The 25,223-nt window shown below is 32.2% G+C and overlaps 1 protein-coding gene across 2 annotated transcripts in view; it reads left to right on the forward strand.

Annotated features, from left to right (window-relative positions):
- The window catches only part of LOC128998020 (uncharacterized), a 74,588-nt gene that overhangs the window by 6,423 nt on the left and 42,942 nt on the right, over positions 1-25,223 (forward strand). The window contains exon 1 of one of the 2 annotated variants that reach the window (XM_054423952.1): positions 20,143-20,213. The exons of the other annotated variant lie outside the window; for it this stretch is intronic. The gene's annotated coding sequence lies outside the window, so the exon portion shown is untranslated. Of the gene's footprint in view, positions 1-20,142; positions 20,214-25,223 lie in introns of those variants that run through there. 2 annotated transcript variants of the gene reach the window in all.

The following is a 25,223-nucleotide window of genomic DNA, read 5'->3' on the forward strand; positions in this document are numbered from 1 at the left end:
TCAATTGTCAAGGGAAGTGATTCACACGGTGCCATTACCCGGGATTGAAACGTAATTAAATGTTTAATTAGTTACGTAAATGAAGTAATATGCTAATCTGTAATAATTAATCACTTGTAGAACCTGCATTGAATCTTTGTCAAGATATTGAATGACATCAATATGATTGTTTGTAATCTTATTTTGTTCTGATACAACTCAGTCTTGCACACCATTTCAAGCAAAAGGTCAATTCGTGTTTAAAATTAAAATTAAGTGTCAAACCTTTAGAGACTTAAGATACGCGAATAGCAGTGAGATGGTGTAGTTAAGTAGTCTACTCTACTATAAACTACTCTACTCTACTAACTCTACTAGGTATTCACTCTACGAGAAAAATATTTTGATGGTTTACCTACTTCAATTTAACTACTACAAACCATTTACAAAATATTTTCCATCCAATAATACTATAAATTTGACATTTACCACGAGGTTTAAATGGATGTTTGGAGTTTTTTTAATTTGTGAGATAAGTAATCTAAACAAAACCCTATATGCCTATTATATGTGATCCTACCTATGTAGAATAAACTAATAGTACAATTCTTTACTGCACTTTCATTTAAACCGGTTTAAAATGGGATTAAGTGGGAATTCACACTTAATGTACTCCCAGTCCGACGACGAGTACTCAGGTTTGCGGTCACGAAGTGACACATAAGTATGTTTGTTTATTATATAACTCGTTCATCTATAAGCTTTTGTTGACGTCAATGGAATTTTAATGCAAAAAATAGTTGAATTAAAAAGAGAAGACCGACACATCTTTAGCATCGTTAGTGTCCTTACACTTTGTTACGGGGCAAAAACATTAATTGGTGTTACGCCATCGAAGGATGTCACGAATGATCGCTTCGCTAATTTTAATTCACTATGTTTGTCGACTCATTATCCAAGAACTTAGGTTTCCACGGTTTGGTAGGTTTCCTCTAAGGTCGCAGCGCTGGTTGCACAATGGCTTGTTGCTGAGAAACAATATCAGCTGATAGTCGGCTCATCGACTGAAGAAGTTTTAGATGTACTGTAAAAATGATTAAACCGAATACGAGCAGTAAAAACTAGCTACTATGTCAGTGCTTCGCATTGGGATGGGGGGTGGCACAGTAAAGAATAATATGATTCTAAATACTGAAGAAAAAACTCCGGGAAATAGTTCTATGGGTCAAAATAAAGAGAAAATAAAGTATAAGTTTTTTCTCAAAAACGCTTTGTCAATCTAGTTAATGAATGTTAAAAAATTATTCCTGATTATATCTTTATTGTAACCTATAGAACAATTTCCTGGATTTTGGATGTTTACTTACGACACCTCCATATAGAACATACAGAAAGTTACAAGCACCATTCCAAATTACACTTTACTTAGATTTACTTATTTGCGGACCTAAAGAACTTAGAGGATTTCTAGATCTTATTCTCATGAGGAAGCCCGTACAACTACGGACCGAAAAGAGTTAAAAAATGTTTTCAACCTAAGTCCTCAAATATTGTGAAGACAGATCCACCCGGCTTGAACACTTAGTGAACCAAGCAGTAGGTTAGGTTAGGTTAGGTTAGGTTGTCTTGCTCAAGTTAATCATTGGGGTAACATTGCTAGATCACATCTCGAAAGAAGGGCACATGATAAACGTGCTTAAAGCAAAATATTGAATTCTTTGATTCCTTGCCCTATCCTCATTGGGAATGGAAGTATTCGATTCATTATATGAGTACTCGGAAATATATACGGCATGTAATAATTGTTTTAATTGTTTAACTACAACAAAGTTAAATTACTTCGTCAATTTACTTCCAAAATCGTAAGACCCCCTTTAAATTTTAGTTTTTATAGTTATTAAAAGTAAAAAGAAGTTTTAGGAGTATTATGCTTTTGTTCTGATGAATGTGTTTGTAAATAAATTGAATATTTGTCTTTTTACACCATTGGTTTATTTACTTAAAACATAATGTTTCAAGAGCTAGAAAATAGGAAATCAACTAATGTTATCGAACTGATAATTATATATGAGTTACCCATCAAGGGTGTATGGCTATGGAAACGATGTCTACTGTATATGACCTTGGCTTCTGTTGCAGTAAACATTATTGAAGCATTGCACAGAGCAAAGTCTCTAACGTTACATTTAAATGCAACTTTATATTGTTTTAATAGTCGTGTCAACTAGGGTACATGATAAGCAGGAGGATACACAGATTTTTATTAATATTTCAGTTGTTTAGAGGCGGTTTTAAAATTATATTTCACATTTTACCCACAAGCAAAGCCCAACCACCAAATGACGCTTAAAAGCATAGGCTACAGTGTTCATCAAACGAAAGAACTGAATAAAAACACTCGATTTTGAAGTGGATTTTACCCCTAAAACTGAAAGTTATACATTTGATAAGTATTAACATCCTATAATACTTATTTCTACACAATGGTATAATTAATTAATTGTTTGTTAAGAAAATATGAAATTTTAATAATAAATAAAATAATTATAGAAATGACGAATTGGAAAATATTTAATTAGATTAAAAACTAATTTTCTAATTGGGAAAAACAATAGGTAAACAATATCTATACTGTACATTAAAATGTAATAATTTTCAGGTATAGAAATATAAAGTATAACACACAGCCTCTCCTCTAGTACTGGCTGAATAGCATATTATACATGTAATGTATTGTTTATTTACCTAAATACATTGTACATGTTAATATATGTGTTTAATTATTATGGTAGCTGCCTAAAAAGACTAACAATGTATTTATGTGTCCAATCTAATATTTGCAGTATATATGCCTAGTACATGGTCAGTATACGAATGCAGTATGAAGGTCACTGATTGAGATTTTCATCTTGTAATAACCGCATTTTTCATAAACTACTGCACCTGGCCAAATATACATAACCTACACTAACTGTTATCTAAAGCTACTACTTTTATGATTATAATCCATGGTCAAAAGCCACCACTCTTACAGTTTATGATTGTTCATTATGATTAAAAGGCTAAATCTACAGTATGGTCTACAGTTGGTCACCATGGTCAAAAAGCAATATTTTTCAAGTGAGTTCACCATGAACTAAGACTTGTTGAACACACTTTAATGGATACAAGTACAGTACAAAGCGTTTAAGTTATATTATTTTACATCATATTTCCTTCTACACTATGAGATTTTTAATACCACACCGCTGTAAGCAGATACGAATATCGCATGTAGAATAAAACTTTCTACGCACATTTTGTTCCTGCAATAAATAAACTGTGTAAGTTTTAGTTAACATTTTACCCTCATTTTGAAGGAATAAGATACTAGCTACAGTTTGTTAATATCTCAGTTACATTGTATATACAGGGTTGGCTGGTAATCAGTGTTACGGACATTTTTGGTGTAAGTACAATTAAATGAAGTGTGATGATGCATATAAGAGGTTCCAAGTCTAAAAGTTAGCTTACCAAAGAATTATTTTATGTTATTAAAAAATAATCATGTTTTTAAACACAATACAGCGATTTCTTAATCACCTGTAAATGGACTTGAGTAGATGATGTCATTTTCGTGTACTATATTAAATTTTGAACAAGAATAATAGAAAATGATGGAGGATCAATAATAGTGAAAACTCCATTTTAAATAGTTCCAAAGATAAAAATAAGGTCCATGATACAAATTAAAAAGATTACTGTGGTCTATTGCGTTTTTCTACACCCTATATTACAAGAACGTAGCAAAATATATTGAAACTGTGCCATTTTATATGCTTTCAAATCATATTTAATGAGCTTTAAGATCTGCTTATGTTCGCTTTAGTGGTTTGAAGACTTTAAAACATAGTTTATTTAACTTTTCAAACAAAGATAGTAGACATGTATTCAACAAAACTTTTATTTTTGTTTCAGTTTGAACAGTAAAAACAGTAACAGAGTTCCCTGCTTTCTAGTATTCACGCCTCTAAACAAGCAAAAGCATATCTAAACCTCGATAGTGTGGCATATGGTTGGAAAGCTTATTATGGCGAATTTTTCAATATATTTTGCCACCTTCTTGTACACAGGGTGTAGAAAATTGCAATAGACCAATGGTTTTTCTTTAATTTTTATCATAGACCTTAATTTTTATTTTTGGAACTATTTACAATGGAGTTTTTACTATTGATCCTCTATCATTTTCTATTATTCTAATTCAAAGTTTAATTTAGAACACGAAAATGACATCATCTACTCAAATCTATTAAGAAATTGCTATATTGTGTATAAAACATGGTTAGTTTTGAAAAACTTAAGATAATTCTTCGAGAAGCTAATTTTAGAGAATTTCCCTGTATGGAAGTAGTTATTAGGTACCGTAGGTGGCATGGTACCGGTAAGACCTAGGCCCGGGACCGATTTACCTTTTCATTTTGATGTCCCCAGAGGCCAAAAACACCCTTCGTTCAAATTGTTATATATGTATATATGTATATATATAAGTGACATATACAGTATATATGTGGGTGTGTGTGTCCGTAAACGCAATAACTTAATTTTCGTCCGATTTTAATGGAATTTGGTTTGAAGGTGTAAGGGGGGATAAACTTGAATGAGTTCACGAACCAGCATGATCGGACCATGGGAACGGGGTTTTATGGGGTACAAATTGGTTTTTCTCACTTTTGACCCTCAAAACACAAAATTTTCTAATTTCTCTTTAGACCTTTTTAAAGAGCTTAAAAAAACAAACAATTTAGTATGTAAAAGTATTTTTGTACGGTTATAAATAATGGGGAAAATTAAAAAAAAAAAATTAAATTTAAAATTTCCATGTTATTCTTATAGAGAATATTGTAAAATGTTGTAGTTTGCTTATGTTTATGGATATATTTTGATCAAACTTGGTAAATTTATTTATTTTATTCTAGGTTATTGATATTTTTCTTAAAAAAAAAACACTTTTTTACCCTCCCTGGAGCAGCAAGCCTAGGTACTCTTAAAACCTATAATGTTAATTATATACATTTAATGAAAATCAATCCAGGCAAATAATAATAAACTATATTTTAGGAAAATAAACTATATTTTCAGTTGCACCATAATCTTTTTTTCTAATTATACAACACTGATAAATCTAACATGACTGGTTTTTACTCAGCTGGGTCCTCGCTCAACGGTGATTTCTTGTGCATGAACAAGAAAATCACAGTATCTTAATCTTATCTTATCTTATCTTAGAATCACTGCAAGTCATTCTAAGATACAGTAAACAGCATTTTACTCTTATGTTGTTAACCTTTTATACAGAGTAAAGTTTTAAGTTATTAACCTAGGATTAATATTGTCCTCAATATTTCAGCTCCCCAAAATCTATGATCTATGCGGTTGTCTTTTTGGACTATCCAGGCAACATGAAATAACAAATCAAATAAATATCATGATTTGTGTTGTATTATATGGCAAATTGTTATTGAAAAATCAAATTGTCTACTCTGCAGGTATTTTCAGGATGGTTGGTACCCATCCATATATAGCATATTTTGCTACAAGCAAGTGTTATTAAGTATATACGTATATAACATAAATAGGCAATACAACAAAATACAGTTTGCATTGTTTATGGTTTGTTCACTGCTAAATACAGCAGACGTGGTATGAGATAAGCAACTACTTTTGTTAAAACCGACGCTGGACAACAAACCAATTTCTTCAACTTCTCTGTCAATTTAAAACAATAAGCGGATTTCCTCTTCCGTTGTTTCCAAACAATGAAAGGTTTGAATAAACTCAATACCTTGGAAACAAACAATACAATATTCTATTCAAGTGTTGTATAGATAAAATTGTGACCCTCTTCAAAGTTATTGTTTCAAACTTGTTTTGGAAACTCTCGTGTTTTCTAAATAAATATTAAAATAATGACGTATTAATGATTATATAATTCTGTTTAGTAAAACTTTAATTGTTTATTTATTTGCTCAACTCTTAAACCATCTTCACTACAAATAAATATCTTAGTAAACTTGCGCAGATCCTGTTATGTTTTTTAGGGTAAGTTGAGGTTATGGATCAATGCATATTTTTATTTGTGTAGATAGTTTTATAAGTTTTACAAGCAATGCATAAGTTAAAGAAGTGTGTGTTCGATGTTTATCCAACAGATGGTTTTAAGTTTTTTTTATTTAGTAATGATTTTGAGTTCCAAAATAATTTTAGGGGTTTTAACTTGCTTCATTTGCTGTATGATTTTGGGATACGTTGAATCCTATTTTTGCTTATGTGTACATTTTAATGGCTATCCTAAGAGAAGATTTCTTGGATGGTCATAGAGAATAATATAAAAATATGATAAATCGGCAACACCAACAATATGATAAATTTTTGTTTTAATTAACCTTAACGCTCTTGAGGCTTATAAACTACAAACGTTTTCGCAGGAGGTCCCTCCCTACTAGTAGTGGCAATATGATGGTCCTATGACACTTTAGGCACGTTTTCCCCATAAGAATAACATGGTGAGCTTTTTTTGACCACTTTTTTAAAAATCCAGCTCTCGGCCTATACAAGCCTATATAAATGTTCAATACCATTGTACAACACTATTACTATTTCAAATCCACATCCATTCACAAAATCGAGCGAGGTTTGCACGCGAACTCGTGCGCGCTCCCGGCTCATGGCGCGCTCCCTTGGACATCCTTAGTGGAAATCCATGAGTTCTGGCTACTTGGGAACCCAAGCCATTTGACATATAATAAATCACCTTTTCTCCTAATAACCTTTTCTATCAAATACATGTCTTTATATTTGGTCTTTAACAATTCCTCTGTATAGAAGCCTCCCCTGATTATATTACCATTTTCATCTTTCAAGATATAAGTCACAGGCTTTGTATTCTTTACTTCTGCTATTGTAAATAGCTCCCCTGTCCAATTCGGGGTATATCCTTTACTAAAAACATGTTTATACTTGGAAATTCTCACACTATCACCTACCTTATATCTTGGCTTTTTAACTTGCACTACTTTAGAAGTCAACCTCTCATGCACATATTTACTGTTCTTAATATTCACTTGGTTAGGCTTCATTCCTATAGATCTATGCACCTTATTATTATATTTTCGAATTAACTTTGGAAGTAAATCCAACCATTTATAACTCCCCTGAGCACTAAATTCCCTATATAACCAATTCTTTAAAGTTCTCTGAAACCTCTCCACAATTGCAGCCTTAGTTGTAGAAAATGTGTGATAGTGATTAATATTTAATTGTTTCATTAGTTTGCTAAAATATTGATTAAAAAATTCTTTTCCATTGTCAGATTGAATGTTTTTAACCCCCTTTGGTAGAATGGTTTTAATGGCTTCTGTAACCACCAAACCCGTCTTATTCTTTAGCGGAGCAGCATAAGCTTTTTTAGAAAATGTATCTATTAAAGTTAAAATATATTTATTGCCAGAATTCTCTCTAGCATAGTTTTGCATATCAATTAAATCTATTTGTACAGTTTCGTTTATACCTAATACTTTAAAAGACCTTCTAATGAAATTCTTTCTTGCAGGCTTATGAAGTTCGTATGCAATTTCATTCATTTTTTATAACATCACTCTTTCCTTGTACTGTAAATATATTACCATTAGCCCCAATCAATAGATTATCTTCCATTCTTTTAAATACATAGTTTTCTGGTATATATGGTCTATTATCTATATACTTAAATCCACTCAAAGATGTGGGGTCGGCAACTAATAAATCAGGATTGTATTCCATCAAATTAAATTTTCTTCCTCCATATACAAATTTTGATCCATCATAATACATAGCTTGTGACATTAAACAAATATCATCTAAATATTCCCCCATTGGCAGATTTCTTATATATTGTTTTTTGGCATCCCAACATTTTTCTTTTTTATCAAAAGTTATAGTCTGTTCTTTTGTAACACAGTCAGTGTCATCAACGGCAGGTTTAACACGTACTAACCTTTTATTATTAAAATCCCAATAGCCTGCTTCCATTTTTGGAACTTGTGAAACATTCACAGCATCCTTACTATCTGTACCTTCTATCAAATTGCTAAGTTTCTGTTTCTTAGCATTCCAAACACCATTCTCTGATTCTAAAAATTCATAATTATTATCGTCTTGTACAAATTTACCATCTTCTTTTCGTATTAAAGTCTGTTGTAAAGTGGGCACATCATTTAAACTTTCACCCTTTTCTACATTAGTAATTTTCCGTTTCTTAGCATTCCAAACACCATTCTCTGATTCTAAAAATTCATAATTTTTATTGTCTTGTACAAATGTACCACCATCTGTTCGTATTAAAGTCTGTTGTAAAGTGGGCACATCATCTAAACTTTCACCCTTTTCCACATTAGTAATTTTCTGTTTTTTAGCATTCCAATTTTTATTCTTAGATTCTAAAAACTCATATTTAGTTTTACCTTGTAAAAATACATCACCTTTTCTAGTTAATGTCTGACCCAAAGTTGATACATCATCTACAAACTCCCCATCTTTAACATTACCAATTTTACGGTTTAAACAATTCCAACTATCGTCTTGTAAATTTAAAGTAGGTTCATTACTAGCCCTGGGTTCTGTAGGCTTATTATATGGATTATATAAACGATAAAATTTATCTATAAACATATTTTTATTTAATAAATAATTCCACTTTCTCTTAATTCCTCAATAATGGAATCTATTTCATTATCCACTCCTGAGTTACCGGCTTGGCGACTTAGCCAAAGAAGTCTTAACCTATCTACAAGCTCATTAGGATCATCCCAATAAATATAGTCTATTTTATTACCAGTCACTTGTCTCAAACCTTCACCAACAGATTTAAAAAGAGGTTTAATTATATTAAGATATTTAGTATGTCTATTACTTGAAATTGGTGCACCATCTTTGTAACTCTTTAAATGTCCATTTGTGGCTTCCAAAATCTCTTTATAATTTTGCAAATCAACCTGAGTATAATCCTCAGGTTCTTTTAAAGTTAACAACTGCCACAAGCCTTTTGTCCCCTTGTAGGTTTTATTTGCAACTGTGACATCATCATTGGCAATATCAACTTCCTTATTTCCAATAAAAAATTTATTTGCTTCTCGTCTAATACCATATGTAGTGTCTGTCATACTACTTTTACTGAGGTAATTTCCTAAATAGTCTGATGCTAAAAGACCAAAATCTAATTTCTGTGGAGTGGATTGCTGTAATGGTTGTAATGGTTGTAATCTTGGTATCATTGATATTCTAGATGGAGTCATTGGGAGTATCTCCATTTGAGGCCTCTCTGTTTTGCCAATAGCTGTGATTTTTTTTAATTCTTGTAATGGCTCTATTAAAGGTTGGAATGTTTGGAACCTCTCTTCAGCCTCTAGAAACTTGCCACGTTTTAAAGCTCTATATTTCTCTCGTATTTGATTTGCAGAGTCAATCAATTCTTGTTGAATGTTTTTCATCTTTTATTTACATTTTATTTATCTCATTTGACAAAGGATTGTACTCAAACACTTTATCATGTATTATCAAACAATATGCAGATGTATTTGCTGGCACATTTTCTGCAGTTTCAATCTCTAATTTAATATCAACAATTCCTTCCTTCACTGTTTCGTTCTGTCTAGAACAGTCTATTATAATTAGTGGATATTTCTTCATAAACTCAGCCCTACTAATCATAGGATCTGGGATAGTATTATAGTAAGTCTCTCTAAACCTCATAAACATCTCATAAGCTTTAGAGACATCTCCATTTTCAAAGTCAAGATTTAAATCACTATAAGGATAATATTCAGAGTTTAGAAATACTTTGAGATTTTTTAATTTACAGTGATCAAATTCGTCAGTTCTTTTTCGTGCACTATTATCCCTAGCTGTTTGGAAACCAAATATAATATACCTAGGCTTCTCCAAACTTGAAGATGTCTTTACTGACCATGTATGTCTTGTGGTATTGGGATATGATGGAAGTTCATGCAACTCTAAACTTCTAAATGCAATTTGCAAATTTTTATTTTGCAATAACATCTTTTGTAATTGTAACTTCTCCCCATCTGATGGTATCACATGTGGCATGACCCATTGAATAGAGTTAAGTGTAATTTTGGGAATTGTATCAGCAGTGCCACTGGCTGGAGCACTAGTGGTTGTTAATATACAATTCAAATCATTTTTGGATCTTTTCAACACCAATTCTTGTTTGACATTTACTAATACCTTATTAAAATCCTCGAATACACCCATTAACAACTCTAATGGCAAACAAGTACTGAACTTGCCACCTTTATGGAACTCTTTTAAATTCGTGTCAGAATCAAATGCTACATTTGACAATTTAGTAGTTTTATTGTAAGAGCTCAATATTTTCATAAGACTAGAAATTCCTGGGTTTCTTACAATGTCTATTTCTTTACCTGCAACTTCGTATCTAATTTCATCAAATAAGAACGCAAATGCATTATTTATAAAATGACCTTTATCATGATTTTCAATTTCTCCCTTAATATACAGATAACTCCTACATGGGAGAGTTAGCAAATCTTGATTATTAATACATATTCGAATTTCATCAGAATTATTTATTGCCAAAGTGTTGTGGGGAACATAGGAGTGATTTGTAATTTTAACCACACTATCGTCGAATTGGGATTTCCCTGTAACGTCTAGAAAATCTTCCATTTTTATTAATAGAAAATTTTAACTTTAGTCCTATTGACTTTAGGAACCTAGCATTTTGTACACTTATAGATAAATTCTTATAAATTCTCATATCTTTTTTATATGACAAGTAATTGTAGTTTCTTCTCCGTTAAAGTCAATTGCCTTGTCATGTTGATCGGCAAATGTAATACTGACAACATCTAAACTTCTCTTATTTACAGGAAAATATATAATATTTCTTGGAACTTCAATAATTTTGTAGCCAGGAGGAGCTTCTGGATAAAAGCTATGTATGGTGTGTGATTTGTTGCCATTTAAATAGGACCCGTTTGCAATATTACATTTTACTCTAATCACATTTACATTATTAATGTTTATTTTATTTGTAGATTCAAACTGAACACCAGGAGTAGAAACACCTTTAAATCCCAATAAGACAGACCCTAAACATGGTTTTGTAAAATCAAACACATGGCTAGAAAGTAATGTCGCTTTCATAGTTTTATTATTAGCTGTAAGGAAAAAGTCTGGGATTTGCTTTTGAATTTCCTTTGCAAGCTCAACCACCTCATATGTTCCTTCAGAAATTTCTATTGTAACTGGAGCATTGTGATCATAATAGAAAACATCATCACCTTCTCCAATGGTTAATTTGTTGCCTTTAAGTTGATTTAATTTTGGAATAAGCCCTTTGAATAAAAGTTTGGATTTAGTATTAATTAATGCGTCTCCATTTTTATCTATTATAACTTTAAGTTTACCATCTAATAACTGGTTTAAATCATCAACTGAGATATCTCCTTTTGGTAATGTTTTTTTCTCTACTTTATAATATGTTAAAGTATTTAGAGGTTTTTTAACATTAAATATAGAATTATAACTTTGAAAATCTACTAATCCAATTACATAATCATCATTTAATTCTATGGGAGGAAAGAACACTGACTTAAGCTCTGGCTCTGTACCCGAAAATGTTATAGTAAATGAATCCATTTTTATAAACAAAAATTTTTTATGAATGATAAACATAAAATTCCACAAATAGAACTATTTAAATCTTGTATTTGATCGGTTGTATAGAAGATTTTATATCCCTCAAAATATTTAATTACTTCTTTTGGAGGTTGGATTCCAAATGGGTCAAAATAAATTACAATATCTTTATTTTTACGATATGCTGTCCAATGTGTGCCAGATGAGCTATCTAAATTAACTATTCCGCACTCTTTTACTCTTGGTTTTAGATTTTTTAGCTCGTTTTTTAGGTACACCCCCCTGAAGTGAGGCACGTCTTTTGCGGCCTCTAACAGCTGGTAGTTGTCCATCTTTTTTATTAAATTTTAATCCCAATCCCATTTTTGCTTTTGCCTTCATCAAATTTGTCACGGCATAAGCAGCAGCTTTTTCAGCAAGACTTGCGTCCTTGGCCGTAACTCTAGTCCAAGCTAAGTCTGCTAATCTCATGTCTGCTTTGTTCCGAGCAGCGGTATCGGGATTATTCATGTAGAATATGTCATGCTCTTTACAATAAGAGTCTAGTTTATTTTTTGGAGGTACATTTTTGGCTAGATTCCCACGTACATTCGTTCCAGGTCCACAGTACTGATATGATGGTATGTGAAGTGGGAATGGAAGGTTATTTATAAGAGTATTCAATAACCCTCGACCCCTGTAAGGCTTTAGGAATAAACCTTTGCCCTTTTTACATGTTTTCTTATTATCATTTTTTACCATTTTTATTATATAAAAAATGTCTTTTATTCAACAAAAACATAAATTTAAAATAGTACATACTAAGGAAAATATACCAAAGAAGTTGGGTCTATTTCCTACCAATATTCGATGTGTTATTTGTGGTCCAAGTGGAAGTGGGAAGACGGTTGTAATTTACAATTTAATTGTAAGAAAGGAAGGATTAAAATTTACAAACTTATATTTAATATCTAAATCTTTAGAACAAGAAAAATATAAAAAAATAATTGAAATATTTAGTTTGTGTGACGAAGTGAAATTACACACGTTTACTGACTGTGAAATCACACCAAATGATGTAAAATCACAGTCAGTTGTTGTATTTGATGACATAAATAGTCCAAATATTACACAATTTTTCTCAATGGGTCGACACAAAAATATTAACTGTTTTTACTTGTGTCAATCTTACAGCAAAGTACACAAACATTTACGTGATAATGTAAATTTCCTAATATTATTCAAACAAGATGATTTAAATTTAAAACATGTATATCACAATCATGTTGGTAATGACTTTTCATTTGACCAATTTAAAAATCTCTGTCATCAATGTTGGGATAAAACTAAATATGGCTTTTTCGTAATAGACAAAGAAAGGTCAAAGAATAATGGCAAATATAGATTTATGTTTGACCAATTCTATCAAGAGGATGGTAAGGGTAAATAAATAAAAGACTGGAGTTTTTTAACATTTGTATTTATGATATATCTACATACATTTGAACAAAACTATGTTTGATCAATTTTATAATGACCAAGCGCAAGAGTATTGATACCATCTTCCAGAATAAACCTCTTGTCATCATCAAAGGATAGTACTTTCTTATTCATGGTCAAGGTTTGAAGATGATGATTTGTAGATTTAATTCTTGTCACATTCTCATAGTAATCTTGCCCAGTTGCAAGGCAGTTCAAATAATGTTGATGTCTGAGAAGATGTTTAACAGTGGCACCATCAGCTCCTTTAGCTTTCTTCACCTCTAAAGCTTGCTTGTCTTCTTCATATAACCATTTTAGAGGAATGTAAGAATATAACTTTGGTCTTAAACCACAATATTCATACATAATATGTCCACCTAATTCATCTTTAAACTTTCCAGTGACTTTTTTATTTTTATCAGAGTATAAGAAATGGTCTTTACTGTATCCAGAGGTATCAAAATAGTGCAAGTCACATTCTATTTCCTTGTAAAAGTCCTCTGTAACTATAGCATACATTAATGAATCTGTATCTGTCATAAGAAATCTTTTATTCTTAAATTTTGACATATAATTATAGTGGAAATCATACATTATTACTTTACTAATATCCAAAATTGTCATTCCTAAATATATTGGTTTATTAAACTTTACAACTAATTTATTTAAATGTATAGCATGTAAATTGTTATCGAACTTTTTGCTACAGTCAAACCTTGGATTAGTGACATATTTTGTTAATAGTGACTCATCCTTGAGATATATGTCACGGAACTTTCGTTGATTCATAATTGTTCGACCAAAGAGACTATTATTTAACAATTTGTAAAAGTCTTTTTCGAAATCATTATTAGCACTTTTTCGTTTTTCAATATTAAAATTAATATAGGGTGCAAGCCATTTTGATTGTCTAAATTTTAAAATTCTATGGTATTTTGTAACAACCAACCCCAATTCCTCATATTTTTGTAATGCTTTATAATGTAAAATATATTTAGTTTTGTCATTTAAATTTGGTATTAATTTCCCATTCATTTTCTCTGGTGCCAATGGATAGTCATTATGTAAATCATGTAAGCTTTTATCATATTTTAAATCAACTTCTAAAATGTAACCAAACTCATAATTTTGATTGTATTTGTAGTCTATCTCATTAGTCCAACGGAATTCATCCACAGGCAGTGGCTCGCACATTGCTGTAGAGTATAGCGAGTTACAATCTAAATATATTAAATACACACTCTCTTGATTGGGATCATAGTGTTCACCCATATATCTATTATTGGCTTTAGCATAACGTGTGGAAATCATACTGACTCCTCCTCTGATTGCACTTTCTATGAACAAATGCATGTCAATATCTTGAAATAATTGTAATTTTATACCAGTCATTCTAAGACAGGCCTCCCATGTTAATCCAGGAAGTGAATACATATGTACGGGGTCAAGTTTATAATCCTTTAAACACAGGTCTCTAAAAGTCTCAAAGACATCAGCCAGTAGCAATACATCTGTTTTAAGATATAAATCATGATATTCTTGTAAATTATTTATATTAAAATGGGTCCAGACATTTTTAGCATGTTCATATTCAATGGGAGAGATATGTTCTTTAGTTAGAGTACTGTAAAATGCTTCAATTGGGGGTAGAGACTCTGCAAACTTATCTGGTCCCGTCATATATTCATAGGGAAATACACCTTTACGCTGTAGTAGAGGATTGTCTATGAATCTAAATGTATTTAAATTGGAAGCCAATTTATATAATGGAAGTGACAGAAAGTTATAGGAATCTAAAAATATTAAATCATCAACAGAGAATGAAATGTACTTTTCCATATCTTTGGCTATGCAATTTAATTTACGATCATATTTTCCCAAGTGTTGCATTATTAAATGTCCATCGTAATTTTTCAAGTTATGGAAGAATACTGGGATTTTCTTTGTTACTTTATAGTTTAAATTACAATCATTGTGGGCAGCTCCACGGTATCGGCCAGATGAATGACAATGATCTCGCACCCTATCAAAATATAGGGGTTTTTCACAAATATGACAATGCGTTGAGTTTTGGAAAGATGCCTCTTGTTCAGGAGTCATTACAAGAGGAATATATATCAACATTTGACGTTTAATGAAGTCATAAGTCTCAAATAACCTTTTGAAAAATACATCCATAACATTTGCACCACTATATAACTCTTCAGAAATAATCTTAGAATCTCTCACTACAACAAATGCAAATCCAGATGGAATATGGTTGTTAGAGTTTATAAAGCACTCAAAATCAGCATAAATTACAAATGGGGCTTTAAGTTGATATTTATAATTTTTAAATTGTAATGTATCTTGTTTCGACATTTCCACTCGTTGGGCATCAAAGTTTTTACAATATGTTATATGACGTTCTAATTTATCATTAGTGTAAAAATGTTGCAAACACAACTTGCAAAAATGTTTCTTATTCATATGTTTTGTAGAGTGGAACATTAACTTATTAAAATCACAAATTAAACAGTAATGTGATTTACGACCTTCTTGTAATAATAATAAATCTACATGAGTATTACTATTTAGTTTGGTCGTTCTTAATGGATATATACATTTCTGGTCTTCAACTCCAAATACATTAACACTTATATTATTCTGTCTTTCGAATTTATCTATATCAGATATTTTTACGGGATATTTTATATTTGTCATATTCAACTGTGTTTCATAGGGTGCATAGCTAGAGACTCTTTTAACATTTTGATGTGTATTATTCATTGGATATAAAGCTGCTAAAATTGACCAAAGGAAGCATTTATTGTCTGAATTTTTTATATTTAGAACTGCTTTTGTCAATTTAATACTTTCTGGTGTGGGGATATATGACTTTGGAGTTAGGGGCTTATACTTATAAACATGCAGTTGCCAATATTTAGTATGATCATATATCCATCCACTGCCTTGGGCTTGATATTTGTGCATGGATGCATCAATCTTTAAAAGTGCATTTTCAATTTGGTGTATTAAATCTCTTTTCTCAATAGTTAAGGTGGTAAGGCTTCTAAAATCTGCAATACATTCTTTTTCATTAACTAATTGCCCATTTTGATCCATTGAATATTTTATAAATTTAATTCTCCTTACTAAAGTCCATTTTATCGGAAGAGGACAAGACTGAAGAGTATTTTTAAGTTCAGTTCTAATCGATTCACCAACAAATTCAATCATTGTATATGGACAATTATTGCAAGAATTGACATGTCTTTTAAAATGACCAACCACATTTTTCTTACAAAAATTACAATTCTTATGACTTTGTAATATATGCGATTTTAGAACCACATTATCATCACAGATTAAATCACATACCTTGCACAGTTTCACCTTCATTTGATGTACTAGCTTGTAGTGGCGGACCAAATTGCTCTTCTTGGACAGCGAGGCGGAGCAGTGTTGACAGGTCGGCATCACGCACGAGAATGAAATATCACCCAGATGCCACTTCTATATATAGGCTCATCCCCGGTGACGTCACAACCTGGGGATTCCCCAGTCGCATGACCGCTTCACTTGGCCCTTGTGACAGTGCCCGTAAAACTGTCTAAAAACGCTTATATCTCGAAAACGGCTTGAGATACGGCAAAACGGTTGAAATTCTGGCAAACGTAGTGGGTGTCAACTTTTGATTATAAACAATATTACAACATAAAAAAATCAAAAAGTAAGAAAAAAATTTAACATTATTTTATATGGGTACAAACAAAATTTACCATGAAAAATCGTCTAAGTCCGTAAAACTATCTAAAAACGCTTATATCTCGAAAACGGCTTGAGATACGGCAAAACGGTTGAAATTCTGGCAAACGTAGTGGGTGTCAACTTTTGATTATAAACAATATTACAACATAAAAAAATCAAAAAGTAAGAAAAAAATTTAACATTATTTTATATGGGTAGAAATAAAATTTACCATGAAAAATCGTCTAAGTCCGTAAAACTATCTAAAAACGCTTATATCTCGAAAACGGCTTGAGATACGGCAAAACGGTTGAAATTCTGGCAAACGTAGTGGGTGTCAACTTTTGATTATAAACAATATTACAACATAAAAAAATCAAAAAGTAAGAAAAAAATTTAACATTATTTTATATGGGTAGAAATAAAATTTACCATGAAAAATCGTCTAAGTCCGTAAAATTATCTAAAAACGCTTATATCTCGAAAACGGCTTGAGATACGGCAAAACGGTTGAAATTCTGGCAAACGTAGTGGGTGTCAACTTTTGATTATAAACAATATTACAACATAAAAAAATCAAAAAGTTAGAAAAAAATTTAACATTATTTTATATGGGTACAAATAAAATTTACCATGAAAAATCGTATAAGTCCGTAAAACTGTCTAAAAACGCTTATATCTCGAAAACGGCTTGAGATACGGCAAAACGGTTGAAATTCTGGCAAACGTAGTGGGTGTCAACTTTTGATTATAAACAATATTACAACATAAAAAAATCAAAAAGTTAGAAAAAAATTTAACATTATTTTATATGGGTAGCATGCATTTTATATGGGGGAGCACGCACGAGTTCGCGTGCAAACCTCGCTCGATTTTGTGAATGGATGTGGATTTGAAATAGTAATAGTGTACAATGGTATTGAACATTTATATAGGCTTGTATAGGCCGAGAGCTGGATTTTTAAAAAAGTGGTCAAAAAAAGCTCACCATGTTATTCTTATGGGGAAAACGTGCCTAAAGTGTCATAGGACCATCATATTGCCACTACTCCTACTTGTCTTCCTTTATTCAAAGGCTTGTCCACAATATCGTATATCATATATTTTATAAGCCTACTTATAATACACAAGACGCGATGCCTTGGTCATTTAGATGCTCAAAATAGTCCATGTTGATCCATAAATTTCGGGGTTATTCGTACAAAAATAGTGATATCAGTAATATGTTCATGGCGGAATATCGAAATCGTTACAAACACCCGTCACCATAGCATTGATTAAAATTCGTGTGCTGATTTTGCTGAAGAATATTGTCCCAGATAATAAAACAAATTTAATTGAATTGTTATTCAAATGTTTATTAGTCTATTATATCGCATATTATGTTTAACTTAAATAACATTTGAAATTATTATTGAATAGGTTTAGTACTACGGGCGGCTCCAAAAGGTACCAGCTGAGGCACATTAACAAAATACCCCCGCCGCAGCAAACCTGCTAACTAAGCGAATTTCAACTGGTCTGATTAAATTTTTACTAAAATATTTTCATAAATAAGACATATTTATTCGCAATTTCAATATCATTAGATTTAACGAGTGCTTAGGTTTGCTGCTACGGAAAAGTAAAAAGTGTTTTTGACCATACGTCAATAGTATAAGATGAAATGAATAAATTTGCCAAATATAATCAACATATACCCATAAACAAGTAAACTACAACAGTTCTAATTTTCTCCATATGAATAAAATGGGAATTTTAAAATACACTATGTTTTTAATTTTCTCCGTGACCGTTTGGCATACAACAGTGCTTTAATGTACTTAATTATTTCTTTTTTTAAGCACAAAACGGTTTAGACAGAAATTGAAATTTTTTGTTTTTAGGGTCAAAAATGGGAAAACCCCGTTTTTACCCCATAAAACACCCCATAAACCCCCGTTCCTATGGTCCGATTATGCTGGTTCGCAAACTCGTTCGAATAAACGTAGGTTTACACTTTTGGACCAAATTTCATCAAAATCTGATCATTTTTGCTACATAAATATACAGGGTGTTTGGTACTCAGTGTGAAAAAAATTTTTTGGTGTAAGTACAAAGTAAATGCAGTATGATGATGCATATAAAATGTCCCAAGTCTAAAAATTAGCTTCCCAAAGAATTATTTTATGTTTTTCAAAAATAACTATGTTTTTAAACTTAATACAGCTATTTCTCAATTACCTGTAAATGGATTTGAGTAGACAATGTCATTTTCGTGTTCTACATTAAATTTTGAATAAGAATAATACAAAATGACAGAGGATCAGTTGTAAAAACTCCATCGTAAATAGATTCAAAGATAAAAATTAAGATGTCTGATAAAAATGCAAAAAACATTGGTCAATTGCATTTGTTCACACCCTGTATACAGGAAAGTGTCGGAATATGTTAAAAACTGCGCCATTTTATAAGCTTTCCAACCATATGCTACACTATTGAGGTTTAGATATTTCTTTGTTTATTTTAGTGGTTTGAATGCCAGAAAACAGGGAACTTTTTTACTGTTTTTACTGTTCAAGCTGAAACAAAAATACAACTTTTGCTTAATACATGCTGACTTTCTATGTTTTAAATGATAAAGACGCCATGCTTTGTAGTCTTCAAACCACGAAATTGTACATAAGCAGACAGAAAGCTCAATGGTGTAGCTTAAGGATTTATAGTCAATGATACAACCTACAACAATGCAATTAATTATGGATATAACCGATAATAGAAATCGATAATATACTTTCAATCTCTTTGGGAATGAGAAATATGTACTGGTTCTAGACTTCAGTTGATTATTTTTTCCCTAGAGTTGCAATAAAACTACTTTTTCCTCGCAACATATGTACTGAAACAGCTGCGCTTGCTCCAGTATAACCCATAAAAGGGGTGCAATAACGAAAAAAGGTGCAAGGGACAAGTCTCGGGCAATTTTTCAATTAGAAGTCTACAGCCTAAAACATTCAACATTATAACACGTGTGTCTTTTTTACCATTTGAAAGCAAAAGCGACTGATCGGCATTATTGTTTACACTAGCGTTAAATAAAATTATTTTATACTCACAAAAACTAACGGGTTTTTTTTCAGTATGACGAAAATATTGTTTTTATAGTTATTTTAAACGTAAATTACTTTACTTGACTCGAACTTCATGTTGCTCGGATGAAGTCTAACTCAGTTTTTTACTCTTTCTCGGGTATTCCTTGTCTGGATCTGCGAACCCAAGGTCAAAGGAGCCGATTGTTGCTAACTCTGCCTCACTCCCTACCTCAGTCGCTCATGCTACTCCGTCCGGGCAGGGGATTCACTATTCAGGTACATCATTTAAATACCCTCATTATTTTAAACATGTTTCCTCTAATTCCATACTCAATCTTATAAATTTCAAAAGTTTCCCATAACCGTATTTAGATTAGGGTCTTCAGCATTGAACAATTACTGAGGAATGTACAGTAGACAATGGGATGTAATTGTTCATTTAACAATACTTTATTGTCCACTAGATTATTCAACAGACTAAAAATGGCATCCACATTTAGCATGCCACAAGGGTTTTGCATTAAATATATACCCAATGTTTGATGATATAACAAGTCAAGCTGTAACGAAAACCATTAGGTCTAGGTGGTAATTATTTTTAGGAATAACATCTTGATTAAATTTTTTTAGAAAATTGTCCATTAAAATGTTTATATTTATTCAATTGGAAAATTATGCTATCATGGCATTTGATGAGAATACCACAAACGTTAGTGTACGTTTGTGTATAAACACTCTAAACTCCATTTCTAATGGCATTTGCAAAAATCCAATGGGTTCAAAGTGATTTACGATCTAAATAGCGCTATATCGATTTATTTTATTCGTGATTTAATTCACGAGTTGTACATTGTTACCAAACATTTTCATGCTGTGCACCTTTATGGTGTCCAAAGGTCAAAAAACTTAAAATGAAACATGATTAATTAAATCCCAATCCTATAACAATAGAAGGAAAGTCAAGACCGTGTCCTGACATAGAATGTGCCCGCGAGTGTATCCTACAAAGGTAGCCATACCATGACATAACCGGTCTGCGTCTGCGTGTAACCGTTTTCGTTTTCGTTCACCTTGTTTTACTCTTAGCCATACTCTTGCTATCTTGCCAATGGGGACTCTATAATTGTGAAAAGCGAATTTCCCTATAGGGAAGTAGCTATTACCGTAGGTGGACACTTTCATTTTGATGTCCCTAGAGGTCAAAAACACTATTCGTTCAAATTTGTATACCTATATGTGTGTGATAAACTTGAATGAGTTCGTGACCCAGCATTATCGGACCATGGAAACGGGGTTTCATGGGGTAAAAATTGGGATTTATAATTTTTGACCTTTAAAAAATAGAATTTCTCAATTTCTCATTAACAAACAATTTTTGTATAAGTGTTTTTGTACGGTTATTGGTTACGGAGAAAATTTCAAAAAACGTAAATTTAAAATACCTATGTTATTTTACACAACACAACAATGTACTCAGCTGTTAGTCGGTAATAGTGAACTATGAGGTTAGTGTATCGGTACAGTATTGATCTGGCAGTTGAAGTTGGATTGCTCAATCATTTAGGGATAAAAATATTTATTTAGATGTCCTAGCATTAAGTCGATTAAATAATAATTACGTCGGTTTCTGAGATACACAAACTATAAGGATCACCAATTAACCTACGAATAGCAGAACCTTCGTTGAGATCATTAAATAACTTAATATTATTTCTCATTCCTCAATGAATAATACGCTGAACTTAGTAACAAAACAATTACTTAATTTTGGGATTAAGGAAACATTGTTACTTCATTTGTAGATTCATAAAAAACCACAGTACTTCTACAATGACGTTTCAGTCATATTTACGACTTATCAATGACATATTATCAATCATATTTATTTGAGAATCGTTTTGAAGGCAAGGACAAATTACTCAACTGCACTTTAGTCATTCTTACCGTAGGTTACCGAAATTGGGATAGAGATACCAAATCTACTTTGTGAATACTGTATCTAAAATTAGTTGTGCTCTGTGCTCTTGACTCGACTGACTTCCACAGAATGTTGTACGGCACATTTGTATGCTGCTGGCCAACATTGGGAACATCGTAGCAGATTTGTGCAACATTGCCCAATGGTCATGTGTCAGTTTTGAATGGTCTCAGATTAAATAATAATGACTTGTCATACATACTGGACATACTGGACCACGCAGTTGCAATGAAAACAGAGGGTCGGGGGTTCATATAAAAAAATAGAGTTGAAAGTCGCTGTACAGTTTTCGGGAATTTCAAAGACTGAAGTTCAAAACCTACTGAGCTTTCATCAGCAGAAGTTTAAAAAACTAGTTAACCTCGTAGTAATATCTTGAGATTCTCGTGTGGTATTTTGGCAATAATCGAACAAAAAAGGCATTGTATTTCTTTTTCCCAGTTTACACACTTAATTGGTTATACCCTACCGTCTTACTTTCGTGATAAACTATAATCAAGCAGCCAATTTTATTTTAACTTATTACTTATTCACTATTTAGGGGGAGGGAAAAAGTCGGCCGAAATTACTCGAACACATACCAATATAATAGGGTCTAGAGCTTATTTACTCTTCCCTGTGTGCAGCAACCCATTGCTGGCAGCTTTAGTAAAAGCCGGGCAACAATACTTCATTTTTTGTTTTAGTTTTGTTTGTAGTTTGTTTATGTGTGTATATTATTTGTAATGTTGTTATAATGAACAGAGTAGCGTCTTTGTTAATTGTAAATTGTCTTTGTTACTGCTTGAAGAAAAATGTTCTTCAGGTAGCCTAAATCACGTTTTAAGGCTTTTATTATCAACATTTTTCCTAGCGGAGAACCCCCGGACCCCCATTTACTGGACCCCATGGACCACGCATTGTGATGCAGATACCAAGCAAATATATTATAGAAGCCACCTTGACGGCAAGAGATATTCTGTTTAAGACATGTCGACACACTGCATGTTGTATTTAACAAAAATCCCTTTTTTCTGACTTTTATACAGTGAGTTCATTGAGAGAAGCAGATTCAAAACTCTGCTCATGCTGCTCCCGGCCTTCGTAGAATCCCTGCACATGGGAACAGCATTTCTAAAGAGAACATGGCAAGGATAGGAAGAATCTACATTAGCCTGGACCTGGAGAGCTTATCCCAATGAGCTGAATTAGCACTTGGTCCACAGAGTGTTCAAAAGCTGGGGGAGCCAAAAGTACAGAGAGTCAAGTCGTGATATAAGTCATGTAACTCAAGACCGCGACGTTTAAAATAAAAGTATAATCATCATTGTAATATTTCATGTGTGTGATTGAATTAACGTTGTTTAGATATTGATTTTGACCTTAGTTGGGTTGCAAAGCAATATTAAAACGAAACTCTCATAAGTAAAGTTATTTCTATTTATTTTTTAGTGAAAATAAATAAATACCTCGTCTCTTGCCAGACAAGAATTTCTGGTCTCTATGGTCCTTAGTTAGCCAAAGGAGAGTTTTTTTTTGTGAAAACGATACAAACTTTTGTCGGTTTACATTACATGTGACGGATGTTTTCTGCAAATAAACACAAAGCTATCTTAAAACCCGATCATTTACTTTTCCTTTAAAAAGGTTCGTGTTTTGGTTTTCAAAAGTCGCCTCAGAGAGACGCCTTTTACACCTTACACCTAGGTTATTATACCGGGTTTTCACTTTACATCTAGGTTATTTATTATTTCAGTTTATCGAGTATCGAGAAGCTACTCTGCACAACCCGCATGTTAACCAAGGCTACTCCCACATGCCGTGTACGACCGTCAGACCTGGGAACACAATATTCTGACGTATACAACCACAAACACACATGGTGATATAAGGCCAAGGGATAAGTCACCGGAAAATATTACTGATAGTGTTAAAGAGTTTTTAAGGGACCAGAGATCTGCTGACGCATTAAGTATGGAGATTGTATGGACGAATTATGCATGTAGAACTAAGCTAATTGAGCTTTGTAACTGACCAAGACCAGCTGGTTTGATAGCCAGAGAGTGGAATTCTACAACCACAGATTGTGTACAACCTACTTTATGGTAAACCGATTAGTTTCGGTACCGAATAGGTAGCATCTTCAGAACATGTACAAGAACTTGTCTATTTAGTTTTCTTTTTCTGATGACCGTATACATAATGAATACATAAATGATGCCAGAAACACACAAGACACGTTAACATTTAATAATTAATTAACTGATTTAATGGGAAGCGAACACGGCGGAAGCTGATGCCAAACTGAAATCACATCTTATTTAACCTACCTTTAGTCTAATCGCAGAGCTTATTAGCCATCTATCTAATTGTATATGGAGTCAACTTCCTTATGATTGGTACTCTCGACTATTTTAACCCTTAACTACCCACATTTATGTAAGAAACTCCATACATGAAACCCCATTCCTGTAAAAATTACGGTTCAAAAGTTAATGCAACTTTTGTGATTTTGCCTATTAAATATCATAGTTACTCTTCGCCTACTACTAACAATAAAGGTTGTTGACAAGCTAATGGGAGAAAGTATGTGTCAGATTTCTGATACAGTTTATTTTATTTTGAAAACAGGGTCACCAAAATATTTTAGATTCGATTTCAAATTTGTGGCTCAAGGTAGTTGACGAGTTTTTCGTTCTTCCTCAACCACATTGCGTATACCTCATCATGTGACCACAGTTTATGACAGGGCTTTTTGTCACCGCTACCGTCTGGAACGGCCTAAATCTGCAATCTGCATATTAGATCCCTCGAAAAAGACGTTCCCAGTTTGTAGCGACTGTGACTTTGTACGACTGCTGATGCGTGGATGCGTGGATGCGTGAGTGTGTGTATGTGCTTTCATAATTTGCTGTGGTATTGTATTTATTTATTTTTTATGCATCAGAAGCGTTTATTAATATTAAGTATGAAGATGTATATTAGATTAGTTTAAGTAATCTCTTTGTATTCCTATGTTTATGTTAGTCAGGTTTTGTGTAGGCCACGTGGCCCTAACTTTTCCTGTATTAATAAATAATTTACCATTTCATTTAATTTAATTTCAACTCCGAATACTACTTATTGATGAAAATGTACCTTATCAAACTTTTAAAAACTAGTAAATTACTTTGTAAGATGTTCTGAAACGTATTGAGTATTTCCCTCAAATATATATAAAGTTTAAATAATTACAAAATGGTAAACTCGTTTATGAGTTACATATCTATAGTGCTCTAGAGCCCAGTATGGTGCAAAGCTTAGTAAATTTGACAAAATATTATGCGTTT

This window comes from Macrosteles quadrilineatus, unplaced genomic scaffold (genome assembly GCF_028750875.1).
Source record: "Macrosteles quadrilineatus isolate MER2022 unplaced genomic scaffold, UCM_ALF_1.0 Scaffold_7__1_contigs__length_78375512, whole genome shotgun sequence".
Classification (NCBI taxonomy): Eukaryota; Metazoa; Arthropoda; class Insecta; order Hemiptera; family Cicadellidae; genus Macrosteles; species Macrosteles quadrilineatus.